This window comes from Nerophis ophidion, linkage group LG02 (assembly GCF_033978795.1).
Source record: "Nerophis ophidion isolate RoL-2023_Sa linkage group LG02, RoL_Noph_v1.0, whole genome shotgun sequence".
Taxonomy (NCBI): Eukaryota; Metazoa; Chordata; class Actinopteri; order Syngnathiformes; family Syngnathidae; genus Nerophis; species Nerophis ophidion.
Genome location: NC_084612.1, coordinates 33,631,116 through 33,645,705, shown reverse-complemented (window position 1 = coordinate 33,645,705; position 14,590 = coordinate 33,631,116). Strand labels below are relative to the sequence as shown.

The window sequence follows — 14,590 nt, the reverse complement described above, 5'->3', positions numbered from 1 at the left end:
ACCTGTCTGGGCTGAATCCCTTTTTGATTGACAGCAAACAGCAATCTTCAAATAAAAAACACTGCCAAAGCATTTTTCTACTTTCATTCCTTTGTTCCTGTTGATGTGGAGATATTTATAATTTTTAAGTGAAGTTTTCTTCTTAAAATCGAGCATGTTTTTATCTTTTATCAATTATTGGAGACTGTACTCATGTTTAAAGAGAAGCTGAAAAACAGCTTGCCCAACTTGAAAAACCAGACGCTGCCAGCGGTATACAGCCTGTGTTAAATTGTACAATAAACCATCCATAACAGTTACAAAAATAGAGCAAAACGATGTAACAAAAATATGTTAATACTATATATTAATAACACTAGGGGTGTAACGGTACGTGTATTTGTATTAAACCGTTTCGGTAGGGGGGTTTCGGTTCGGCACGCGGGCGTACCGAACGAGTTTGTATGCAAATGTCTTCACAAGCTGCTATGCTTTCTGCCTCTGTCTCAGCAGCAAGCATTATACCACCCACACAACCGTCTGATTGGTTACATACAAAGCCAATCAGCAGTGCGTATTCAGAGCGCATGGAGACAATGCTTCAGTGTCGAGCAGATATTCGTTTAGCAGGGTAGCAGCAGACATCGTACTCTCCCCAAATGATAAAAAAAAAACCTCCCTGTCACAACTATTACAAACATCACTATGAGCCCGTTGACCTTCTAGAAACTTAAAACTGCAGCTCAGCTCGCTCGCAGTTCTGGCTTGAGGTGAAGGCTAATTAGCTATTAGCATAACGTTAGCTCATTTTGCTGTGCGTGTGTGTGTGGGTGTGTGTGTGTGTGCGTGCGTGTCTGTGTGCGCGTGCGTGTGTGTTAGGGGCAGCAAAGCCCTGTCTGTCTGTTATTTCATTGAACTCCATGGTGTTCAGGGATGAATAGTCTCACCTATTGTTATTGTACTATTTTTTTCAGCAATAGTTACATTAATCAGTAATGTAGCGGCCTAGTTTTGAATGGCAGGGTCCCTGCTATCACATGTTGATAAAAATATAACATTTACATAATAAAAGTCAACTACAGGTTTCCCAAATGCTGTAATAAATTAAGCATGATGAGTTGACTTGAAACGGTTTAATGTTGCACTTTTTATATGTAGAATTTTTTTTTTAATTTCATTTAATCAAAGCAACAACTTGAGGCAGTTTATTGTGGATTAACGTGGGCAGGATTATTATAGTGTTCCCAATGTTAATAGGATAAAGATATTGTTTACAAATTTGGTAAATAAATAAGCAAAAAAATTGTATTTTGTTGTTTTCTTACTTTACCGAAAATGAACCGAACCGTTACCTCTAAACCGAGGTATGTACCGAACCGAACTTTTTGTGTACTGTTACACCCCTACTACAAAGCCAACTATAACTTACTACCTAAGAATGTTCAACAATTTTTTTTAACAAAAGAGGAGAAATATAAGCGCGTCACATCTTGTTTATGTTTTACTCTGAGTACTAGCCTACCAATGCCGCTAACGAAAATAGATTGTCTCACATTTATGGCAAAAACAAGTCCACAATTGCTATCATTATCAATAAGAGGTGCATATGGTTGCGGACTTTGCCAAAGGAGTTAAATAACTTTGCAATTATGGGAAACACGTGCAATGGAAGGTGGAAAAGTTGTCGCTCATGTAGCTACAAACCCCGTTTCCATATAGTTGGGAAATGGTGTTAGATGTAAACATAAACTGAATACAATGATTTGCAAATCCTTTTCAACCCATATTCAGTTGAATATGCTACAAAGACAACATATTTGATGTTTAAACTGATAAAAAAAATGTTTTGCAAATAATCATAACTTTAGAATTTGATGCCAGCAACACGTGACAAAGAAGTTGGGAAACGTGGCAATAAATACTGATAAAGTTGAGGAATGCGCAATAAATACTGATAAAGTTGAGGAATGCTCATCAAACACTTATTTGAAACATCCCACAAGTGTGCAGGCTAATTGGGAACAAGTGGGTGCCATGATTGGGTATAAAAACAGCTTCCCAAAACATGCTCAGTCTTTCACAAGAAAGGATGAGGCGAGGTACACCGATTTGTCCACAAATGCGTGATCAAATAGTCAAACAGTTTAAGAACAACGTTTCTCAAAGTGCAATTGCAAGAAATTTAGGGATTTCAATTTCTACAGTCCATAATATCAAAAGTATCAGAGAATCTGGAGAACTCACTCCACGTAAGTGGCATTGCCGGAAACCAACATTGAATGACTGTGACCTTCGATCCCTCAGACGACACTGTATCAAAAACATCAACATCAATCTATAAAGGATATCACCACATGGGCTCAGGAACACTTCAGAAAACCACTGTCACTAAATACAGTTTGTCGCTACATCTATAAGTGCAAGTTAAAGCTCTACTATGCAAAGCAAAATCCATTTATCAACAACATCCAGAAACGCTGCCGGCTTCTCTGGGCCCGAAATCATCTAGGATGGACTGATGCAAAGTGGAAAACTGTTCTGTGGTCTGATGAGTCCACATTTCAAATTGTTTTTGGAAATATTCGACATTGTGTCATCCGGACCAAAAGGGGAAGCGAACCATCCAGACTGTTATCGACGCAAAGTTCAAAAGCCTGCATCTGTGATGGTATGGGGGTGCATTAGTGCCCAAGGCATGGGTAATTTACACATCTGTGAAGGCACAATTAATACTGAAAGGTACATACAGGTTTTGGAACAACATATGCTGCCATCTAAGAGCCGTCTTTTTCATGGACGCCCCTGCTTATTTCAGCAAGACAATGCCAAGCCACATTCAGCACGTGTTACAACAGCGTGGCTTTGTAAAAAAAAAAAAAAAGAGTGCGAGTACTTTCCTGACCCGCCTGCCGTCCAGACCTGTCTCCCATTGAAAATGTATGCCGCATTATGAAGCGTAAAATACGACAGCAGAGACCCTGGACTCTGTAATGACTGAAGTTCTACATAAAACAAGAATGAGAAAGAATTCCACTTTCAAAGCTACAAAAATTACTTTCCTCAGATCCCAAACTTTTATTCAATGTTGTTAAAAGAAAATGCGATGTAACACAGTGGTGAACATGCTCTTTACCAACTATTTTGGCACGTGTTGCAGCCATGAAATTTTAACTTAATTATTTGAAAAAAAAAAATAAAGTTTATGAGTTTGAACATCAAATATCTTGTCTTTGTCGTGCATTCAATTGAATATGGGTTGTATTCCGTTTATATTTACATCTAACACAATTTACCAACTCATATGGAAACGGGGTTTGTAAATGAGAAGCAGCTAGCCGAAATGAGAAGCAGCTAGCCGGCAACTGCATTCCTGAGGCTATCATTTAAGAGAAGGCTGGCCATCTATATGGCCACTTGATGTTAAGAAGTTACCATGCTGGAACAAGCAAAAAGAACAATTCAAGGCGAACTGTGGGTGTTTGAGAAAGTTTCAAAAGAGCAGCCGTCATTCACAGCTGATGCGGCGAGACCACTCGGACAACGATGACTCCTCAACTTGGATTTTATTCACGAGGGGAGATTTATACATTTCTTTTTAACTGTGATACTAAAGCCAGACTTTTTGGGGAAAATATGCCAGAGGGATATTTTTTGCCAGAACACCATAACACAAAAAAACGATGGAGTACCGCCTCGCACTGCTAGTTTATACCAATGCTACCAGTGGCTGGGACATGTGGAAGGTGACGCTACGCTTGTTTACGTTATCCCAGACGGTTCAACAAATATCACAAATATTCAAAGTCACATAGTAAAATAAATTTCTTATTTTAGTTTTTTATTGCAGTAACATTGTTTGGTAACATTTTGAAGTGCATCAAATGGGACTTTGTGTATGCGTGTGTGTGTGTGTGTGTGTGTGTGTGTGTGTGTGTGTGTGTGTGTGTGTGTGTGTGTGTGTGTGTGGACGCATCGACTGGTAATCTGGCTGCTGTTGTTATGTTTCAATTTACCAAAAAAAAAAGATTGTTGAGCCATTACCCTTTTGTTATGTTATTTTGATACATACATAGTAGGGCTGGGCGATATATCGATACACTCGATACATTGCAGATTTGTGTCTGTGCGATATAGAAAATGAATATATTGTGATATTCGAGTATTTGTTCTCACGCAGTTGCTTTTAGCTGCGGGAATTAAATTGCATGAGTTTCTTCTTCTTTCTTGTCTCTCCTTCACACAGACACTTAAAAGAAATGCATCTTCTTACATACGTCACGCGTGCCACGTCACACGCCCTCCCCAAGCAGAGAGGTAGCGGCATGGGTAACATTAGCTGTGATGCTAACGGTGTGTTGCGAGTAGGGTTGGGTATCGAGTATCGATTGGAACCGGGGCTAACTTTCCGATTCTCCCGGAATCGTTCAAAAATTTAAATTTCGATTCCTAGTTTCGGTACCCAGTCCGCCAACCGGAAAAAAATAAGTCCGCCAACCCGGAAGAAGAAGCCGCTGAATACCAAAGAAGAATCAATCAATCAATGATCAACCAATGTTTATTTATACAGCCCCAAATCACAAATGTCTCAAAGGACTGCACAAATCATTACGACTACAACATCCTCGGAAGAACCCACAAAAGGGCAAGGAAAACTCACACCCAGTGGGCAGGGAGAATTCACATCCAGTGGGATGCCAGTGACAATGCTGACTATGAGAAACGTTGGAGAGGACCTCAGATGTGGGCAACCCCCCCCCTCCAGGGGACCGAAAGCAATGGATGTCGAGCGGGTCCAACATGATACTTTGAAAGTTCAGTATCATGTAAGAAGCGCCCACCGCCGGAGGTGTTAGCATAGCCGAGCGAGTCAGTCAAGCATGGATAGCAGGCGTCGACGGTCGAAAGTGTGGCTTTATTTTACTAAAAAAAATGAAATATCGGCGAAATGTAACACGTGCGACAGGACTGTTTCGTGCTTAGGAGGGTGCACGTCAAACATGATGAAGCACCTCCGAGTTCATGGAGTACAAATAAATGCGTGTCCCGTCTTCGACAGGATAGGGCTGGGCGATATATCGATACATAAGATATATCGCAGGTTTGTCTCTGTGCAATATAGAAAATGACTATATCGTAATATTCGAATATACGTTCACACGCAGGACTTTTAGCTACGGGAGTACACTTCAGGCTTTCCTCGCTCTTTCCTGTCTCTCTTTCTCTCAGACAAGCAGGCTTACATACATCACACGTCACATACACGGCCTCGCAGGGCAGAGAGGTAAAAAAAAAGGGCAGACAGGTAGCGACGTGACTAATGTTAGCTGCTAACGTAGCCGTACAAGGGTAAGAAGGTGCGGATCTGGTAACAAATGAAGGAAGACTTAATTCCCAAAAACAACAGCAGGCTTTTTATCGTCTGGCGGTGGTTGGGCTTCAAGTGGGAATATGTCGAGCAGACAACCGTAATTTGTCAAGTGTGGTGGTGGTGGGGGGCGTTGCTATAAAAAGTAGCATTACTGCTAATATGTAGCATCGTTTGTAAAGTCACTCGCTAGAGAATGAAGAGAATTTCATAACCTTAGTAACCTACCACATAGTGAAGGACGAATACTATTTGATTTCCTGTTATGCTACTCATTTTTATTTGTCACTTAAAATGTCTGACAAGCTTACAATTTATGTTTTGGAAATGACTTGAATGTTTGTGCCATTGCTTAATAACTTTAATACATACACTTTTGTTCAATTGACTTAGTTGGGATTTCCCTCTCTGCATGAAAGTTTAAAAGTAGCATATATGAATGCAGTATGAAGAACAATGTTTTAATGTAGACACATACAATCATCATACTGCTGTGATTATATGCATCAAGTGTTCATTCAAGGCCAAGGCAAAATATCGTAATATATATCGTATATCGCGATATGGCCTGAAAAATATCGCGATATTAAGAAAAGGCAATATCGGACAGCCCTATGACAGGAGACACTATCTGCCCAGAACGCTCACGCATCCGGCCTGAAAAGGCGGATATGGTCATTTTCCTAAACAAGAACTGTCTATGATTTTATACTGTACCTGCTGCTAATCTGGACTGGATTTCGCAAGTTCCATCCATCCATTTTCTACCGCTTATTCCCTTTTGGGGTCGCTGGCGCCTATTTCAGCTACAATCGGGCGGAAGGCGGGGTACACCCTGGACAAGTCGCCACCTCATCGCAGGGCCGATTTCGCAAGTTGTTTCTTAATATTTGCTTTTCTGCACCAGGTTAGCCCATCAGTGGGAGCACGGTAACATGTTTAAGTACTTGCAGCATCATACACTTGTGTGTGTAAATGTGTTTTCATGAGGTTTCCTGCAGCATCATACACTTATGTGTAAATGTGTTTTCATGAGGTTTTTTAAAAATAAAGCCCTCTTGATGAAAGTGTACCCCTGTGAAAATGTATTCATAATTTATAATATTTATATTCAAGTTCATAGATTTGATATATATATTCTAGTTGAAAACAGCCCTGTGAGGAATTTATAGTAAAGTTCATAAAAAGTTAATAGAATTAAAATTGATGGAGAATGTCAGACTATTTCATTCAGAAAGACTGTAGGTTAGCTAGCGCATCTAAAATATCCTAAACTTTTTTTTTGACCCTGCCTTTTTTTTTTTTTTGTTAAAGAAAGAATCGGAATCGAGAATCGTCAGGAATCAGAATCGAAACAAAAAATCAGAATCGGAATCGTTCGAATTCAAACGATACCCAACCCTATAAATGACCATCATGTGCTATCTTGCTAAATGTTCAGATTTATCTTCATGTTATTTTGTTTCTGTCATATTACTTTCTTTATGTTTGTGTTGCTTTCGCATGCCCATTCAATTTCTACTTGAGGTACATGAAACAGTGTTCTTATCGACAATGTTTCATCCACAAAAAAAATCATTTTGAATGTTTTTAATACAACTTTCTTAAAGTACTTTTAAAAAAGTTTAAACACATTTAACGAGAATCTGCACCTTTTTTTTGCCTATCGTTCACAATCATTATGAAAGACATGAAAGATAATTTTTTTTAAATATTAAAATTTAAATATTAAATAAATGTTTAAAAATCAGCTTACAGTGCAGCCAATGTGAGCTCCACTATTTCGCCCATAAAATCCAATAAATAGCAATTAAAAAACAGCCAACATTACTCCATTTACATTTTGTGACTTAAATATTAACCAAGTATTAGTGATATTGTTATTATAAGCGCTAATGCAGGCAAACTATTTATAGCGGTGCCATGATCACTAGTGTGTGTCCCTGGGTTTACGTTAGGGGTGTGGGAAAAAATCAATTCGAATACGTTGAGATTTAGAATTGATTCTCATTTTTTTTTTAAATCATTATTATTTTTTAATCAATCCAACAAACCACTACACAGCAATACCATAACAATGCAATCCAATTTCAAAACCAAACCTGACCCAGCAACACTCAGTACTGCAATAAACAGAGTAATTGAGAGGAGACACAAACACGACACAGAACAGACCAAAAGTAGTTATAATTTCAGCATAGCAGTGATTAAAAATCCCTCATTGACATTATCATTAGACATTTATTAAAATTAAAAAAAGAATAGTGTCACAGTGGCTTACACTCGCATCCCATCTCATAAGCTTGACAATACACTGTGTCCAATGTTTTCACAAAGAAAAAATAAGTCATATTTTTGGTTCGTTTAATAGTTAAAATAAATTTACATTATTGCAATCAGTTGATAAAACATTGTCCTTTATAAATATAAAAGTTTTTTTTTTTTTTAAATCTACTACTCTGCTAGCATGTCAGCAGGCTGGGGTAGATCCTGCTGAAATCATATGTATTGAATCTGAAAAATATCGTTTTTGAATCGAAAATCACGTTGAATCTAAAAAAAAAATCGATGTATTATCAAATCGCGACCCCAAGAATCGATATTGAATCGAATCGTGGGACACCCAAAGATTCGCAGCTCTAGTTTACATCATTGAGTGGTCTTCTATATCCTCGCTATCTTGCTCCTGTAAGTTTATTCTAGATCACAAATCATGCATCTCACCTGGACAAAAGAAGTCTAAGTAGGTATTCCGACAAGTTGGTACACTTTGACAGCCATTTAAGACCTAAAAATCACCAGAATGACACGAAAAGACGCCTGGTGCCCTCAACTCTGCCGCCACACCCCGTATCTTTGCAAATATTATGAGTGATTCTTCACCTAAATGGGAATATATAAACATCCTAACAATCGACATCCTAATGACAGCATACATTGTAAAGTAAGTGATGTTTCATTATGTTTGTTGGCTCTCATGAAGTCTGCAGTGAATAGTAATCAGTGATAAAAAAATGAAACAAAAGACCTGATTCGTTTTTTAAATTAATACGCCACGTATGCTTAAAATTTGAAAATATGTAAATATTAAATGTTATTACAAATGTGCCCATTACTACCTAACATATATACTTACATCATGTATATCAAACCTCAATGGGGGTGTTTTGATGTTAAGGGCTTTGTAGATGGAATTGCGCGGCTCCCATAGGCTCCATTGTAAACTAACTTTTGATCGCATTTGTTTAATATTTATAATACAAAAAAAGTGCAGTACCCCGTTAAGGTGGGTATGCACACAACTAATATATATATGGAGGTCTTGGGGAAATTTTTTTAAAATAAACTGTAGCCCTGAGAAGTGTTTCTATGTTCTACCCTCGTTGGTTCCCTATTCGGATATACGAACACAGGTAGGAATTAAAGTGCAGGGCTGTAAAAATAAAACAAATGACAAAATATAACATATGTGTTGCATTAAAATAATACTAAGTTGGTCCAATAAGATTTAAAAATTACTGTACAAAATTCCTTTCCATACATAAATAAGAATAACAGCCCAAATAAATATTGAACAGCCATAACTTCCTGGCACTAAACCTGCATAAAATAACTTTTCTCAAGTTTACATTTTCACACTTTATCACATATTTCCAGCTACTACACTTTAAGAAATATATAAATATATCTTATTTTAGCACCTTAATATAAATATGTTATTGTTAAGTGTTTGTGATTTAGAATTTTGTTTGCATTGATTTGAGCGTTTTACATGGTTTTTTTTTACATTTTCTTTCCTTTCTGCCTTTTTAGCTTAGAGGATTATAATCAGGGGAAGGTTACAACTAAAATAAAAATGGTCACATTTAATCAGTTTTTTTCCTGGTCGTTATTTTCGATAGATATTTATATTTTAAATGACCTATCGATATCGACCAATATAAAACACTTTTATCTTGATACAGTTTCAACCATATTGCCTCGCCCTAGCGCACAGACTAGAGGTGGGCAATATGACAACTAGGGCAGGGAGATATATTGAGGTACTCGATATATCACGGGTTTGTCTGTGCGATATAGAAATTACTATATCGTGATATTCGAGTATATGTTCTCTCACAGTTGCTTTTAGCTGCGGGCATTACACTGCATGCGTTTCCCACTCTTTCTTGTATCTCCTTCTCACAGTGACAATAACAATCGCACCTTCTTACATACGTCGCGCATGCAACGTCACACACCCTCCATGAGCAGAGCGGTACTTACATGGGTAACATTAGCTGTGATGCTAACGGTGCGTTGCAAGTGGTATTACGAGAGAGAGAAGGTGCCAATCTGGTCCCAATGAAGAAATAATTAATTCCCAGGAAAACCGCACAGGGTCCATCGTCTGGCGGTGGTTTGGCTTCCAGCGGGAATATGTTGAACAATTATGCGGGAAAAGCGTTGCTACAAAAAGTAGTAGCACTGCTATTTGATTTCCTATTATGCAGATAATTTTTATTTGACACTTATCTAAATATCTTGTGTGACATCATGCACAAATTGCACTTTATTTGTTTTAGACTATTGCAGTGGTGTTCTGTACAAAAAGTACACTTTAATTTTGTGTTGTTTTGACATGTCATCTTAGTGACATCATGCACAAAAGTGCACTAATTGCTTGTTTTAAAATGTCTCTGACAATCTTGCTCTTTCTGTTTTGAAACGACATGAATGTTTGTGCCACTGCTTAATAACTGTTTAATCAATACAGTTTTGCTAAATTGACTTAGTTGTGATTTCCCTCTCTGCATGAATGTTTAAAAGGAGCATATATTAATGCAGTATGAATAAGAATGTTTTAATGTAGACACATAGAATCACCATACTGGTGTGATTATATGCCTCAGGTGTTCATTCAGGGCTAAGGCAAAAATATTGTGATATATATTGTGTATCGTGACATGGCCCAAAAATATTGAGCTATTACTAAAAGGCCATATCACCCACCCCTAATGAAAACGAAATGATTATTTTTTTCATATCATCCGATCTCAATTAATATAAAGATTTTTTATTTATTTAAATAAAGCGGATTATAGCGAGTACTGTTGCATCCCTACTGTTAACTACCACAGTATTTTGAAACAGACATTTCTGCCATGTTTGATCAAGGTAATAATATATCCTAACAGCTGAAAATTGTAATTTTGTTTATATCATATGATTGTGTTTACTAAAGGTGCAACAGTACAGGTAACCCACGCTACGGTCCGTACTTGGTTTTAGAGCTATGGTTTAGCTTTTTTTTGGTACGTTTTGCGGGGGTAAAGAGAAAACTTTTTTCCTGTCAAAGATATTTAGTTTCTTTTGCTTGTCATTACAAACATTTTGAAGTAAAAGTATCAGTGGTGTAGTGCAGTGTTTCTCAAATGGGGGTTGAAGGTATGCTAAGGGGTACATGAGATTTTTTTTTTAAATATTCTAAAAATAGCAACAATTCAAAAATCCTTTATAAATATATTTTTCGAATAATACTTCAACAAAATATGAATGCAAGTTCGTAAACTGTGAAAATAAAGGGGCAGTGGGAGAGTGGCCGTGCGCAACCCGAGGGTCACTGGTTCAAATCCCACCTAGAACCAACCTCGTCACGTCCGTTGTGTCCTGAGCAAGACACTTCACCCTTGCTCCTGATGTGTGCTGGTTGGCGCCTTGCATGGCAGCTCCCTCCATCAGTGTGTGAATGTGTGTGTGAATGGGTAAATGTGGAAGTAGTGTCAAAGCGCTTTGAGTACCTTGAAGGTAGAAAAGCGCTATACAAGTACAACCCATTTATAAATTGTAAACCAAGTTGTGGTAGTAGTTTAGTCAGTAGTTTAGTTGTGGATGTACACTGTACAGTATACTGATGAATCCAATAAACATTTATTTGATTTGACATTAAATTTGCAAATTGCGCCCATTGGTATTGTGCTTACAGCAGTCAGCATCAAGGGTTGGAAATTGGGGTTAAATCACCAAAAATTATTCCAGAGCACGGCCACTGCTGCAGCTCACTGCTCCATTCACCTCCCAGGGGGTGGAACAAGGGGTCAACGTGGGGCAAATGCAGAGGGTAATTTCACCACACCTAGTGTGTGACAATCATTGGTACTTTTATTTCAAGTTAAAATTTACTAAACAACACTTTCAAATGGTAAATCTTTATTTGTATGCTGTAATTACTTGTATACATTAGTGCTTCTCGCCAGTGCTTTGGCAAAAGACATGCAGTGACCCACATTGTGGAGTTTTTTTTAAAACCCAAATACTGTAGTTTATATTTAATGAAATTACATTAAAGTGCAGTTTGAATTTGAGGTATTGTAAAATAAAAACAAACAAAAAGAACACAAAGTTTCTGTCTACAGAGGTGTTATTATACCGGTACTATTGTGATTGTTACTCCAACAGCAGGGAACAAGTTTTGTCTAGAATGTGTTATATTAGGATTTGATTTGGCTATGATTTGACATTAAATTTGCAAATTGCGGCCATTGGTATTTTGCTTACAACAGCAGTCAGCATCAAGGGTTGGAATTTGGGGTTAAATCACCAAAAATTATTCCAGTGCACGGCCACTGCTGCTGCTCACTGCTCCCCTCACCTCCCTGGAGGTGGAACAAGGGGTCAACGTGGGGCAAATGCAGAGGGTAATTTCACCACACCTAGTGTGTGACAATCATTGGTACTTTAACTTTGTTTTAACATTGACACATTAAATACTTTGTGCATTTTAATGATCAGTAAAAGCCCTTTATAATAAAATGTTCTTTACAATAATATGTACATGTTTTCGGCTATATATAAGCCACCAAAAGCAGGTATTTCTTCCTCTTTGATTAAAAAATGTAAACAGTGGAAATATTAGCGCAGCACTATTTGCGGCTAAAAGTCGTCTCTTTTCATCGCGCAATTAAACAGTATTTTGGACATCTGTGTTGCTGAATCTTTTGCAATTTGTTCAATTAATAACGGAGAAGTCAAAGTAGAAAGATGGAGTTGGGAAGCTTTAGCCTTTAGCCACACAAACACAAGGTGATGCCTTGTTTAAAATTCCCGGAGGTGAAGCTTTACTATGGATCAGAGCGGTTAAGCGAACATGGTTCCTGACCACTTGTCAACCGGCAGGTTTCGGTGAGAAAATTGTGTTAAAAAGTCGCCTCTTACCGGAGATCTGTGGAGTTTATGCCGTCCTTGTATCTGCCGTGACTTCCCTCAGACGCTGGCCTCAAGACATCCGTGGACACACCCCTCCGAGTATCAGGTACTATTTAATCTCACTAAAACACTAGCAACACAATAGAAAGATAAGGGATTTCCCAGAATTATTCTAGTAAATCCGTCTAAAAACATCTGAGTCCGTCCCAATGCAATCACCTTTTTTTTTAAATTTTATTTATTATTTTTTTTTTTTCTAGTCCTTCACTATCAATATCATCATCCACAAATCTTTCATCATCGCTCAAATTAATGGGGAAATTGTCGTTTTCTCAGTCCGAATAGCTCTTGCTGCTGGAGGCTCCCGTTATATAAACAATGTGAGGACGTGAGGAGCCCTCACCCTTGTGACGTCATCGTCTGCTATTTCCGGTAAAGGCGAGGCTTTTTTATCAGCACCAAAAGAAAATCTCATTTCAGTAGGCCTACTGAAATGAGATTTTCTTATTTAAACGGGGATAGCAGGTCCATTCTATGTGTCATACTTGATCATTTCGCAATATTGCCATATTTTTGCTGAATGTATTTAGTAGAGAACATCCACGATAAAGTTTGCAACGGTCGGTGTTAAGAGAAATGCTCTGCTTCTACCGGAAGTTGCAGACAATGACGTCACACGTGTGGGGGCTCCTCACATATTCACGTTCTTTTTAATGGGAGCCTCCAACAAAAAGTGCTATTCGGACCGAGAAAATGCCATTTTCCCCATTAATTTGAGCGAGGATGAAAGATTTGTGTTTGAGGATATTAATAGCGAAGGACTAGAAGAAAACATTTTCAAAAATGAGTTTTAAAAAAAAAAGGCAAATGCATTGGGACAGATTCCGATGTTTTTAGACACATTTACTAGGTTAATTCTGGGAAATCCCTTATCTTTCTATTGTGTTGCTAGTGTTTTAGTGAGTTAAATAGTACCTGATAGTCGGAAGGGTGTCTCCACGGGTGTCTTGACGCCAATGTCTCAGGGGAGTCGACGGCAGCTATGGGCGGCACAAGCTCAGCTTTTCTCCGGTAAGAAGCGACCTTTTAACCACAATTTTCTCACCGAAACCTGCTGGTTGACATTTGGTCTGGACTCATGTTCGCTTGACCATAGTACATTTTCACCTCCGGGAATTTTAAACAAGGCATCACCGTGTGTTTGTGTGGCTAAAGGCTAAAGCTTCCCAACTTATTGAACAAATTGCAAAAGATTCAGCAACACAGATCTCCAAAATACTGTGTAATTAAGCCGTTAAAGCAGACGACATTTAGCTGTGTGTGTGCGTAGCGCTCATACTTCCTAAAAACGCGTGACGTCTTGAGTACACGTCATCATTACATGAAGTTTTTAAAACTAAATTTAAAATTGTAATTTAGTTAACTAAAAAGGCCGTATTGGCATGTGTTGCAATGTTAATATCTCATCATTGACATATAAACTATCAGACTGTGTGGTGGGTAGTAGTCGGTTTCAGTAGGCCTTTAAAGGTGCCATATGCTATAATGTGGCCAGAAATGGTACTGCAATCACAGTCAAAATTCTGTAGATCTTTCCCTCTCTCCCTGACTGAGGTTGGAATTTAGCATTTTAAAATATCGGAATAGACCCCAAAAATTCCATATCTATCGGGCCCAAGCTATAACACCCAAGCTTGCTACACTCCATGTAAACCCTCAAACTGTAAGATGTCAAGTGCATAAGTGATAATATTAGACGAAATATAATAAAACAACTGTGTTCGAAGATTAAAGCAAGTAAGCCAACATGCAGGGCACGTTACACCCCCACCACCTGTGAAAAGCTGCTCGCTAGCTGACGGATAAATGCACAGTAATGTACGTGCTTTAAAGCCCCCTTTTGCAACCTAAATGCATTTACGTAGCAAACAAGTAAAAACTGCCTCCATCGGACATCGTGAACAGAACAAGAAGCAAGTAGACTAACTAGTGACTAGGAGAAGGCCCCTAGCCAGAGCAGGTGGGCCATACACACACACGCAGCACTTTTCACTATCACTT

The 14,590-nt window shown here is 38.2% G+C and overlaps 1 protein-coding gene across 4 annotated transcripts in view; it reads right to left on the bottom strand.

Annotated features, from left to right (window-relative positions):
• The window catches only part of usp10 (ubiquitin specific peptidase 10), a 52,414-nt gene that overhangs the window by 37,163 nt on the left and 661 nt on the right, over window positions 1–14,590 (bottom strand). The gene's annotated exons all lie outside the window — the stretch shown is intronic.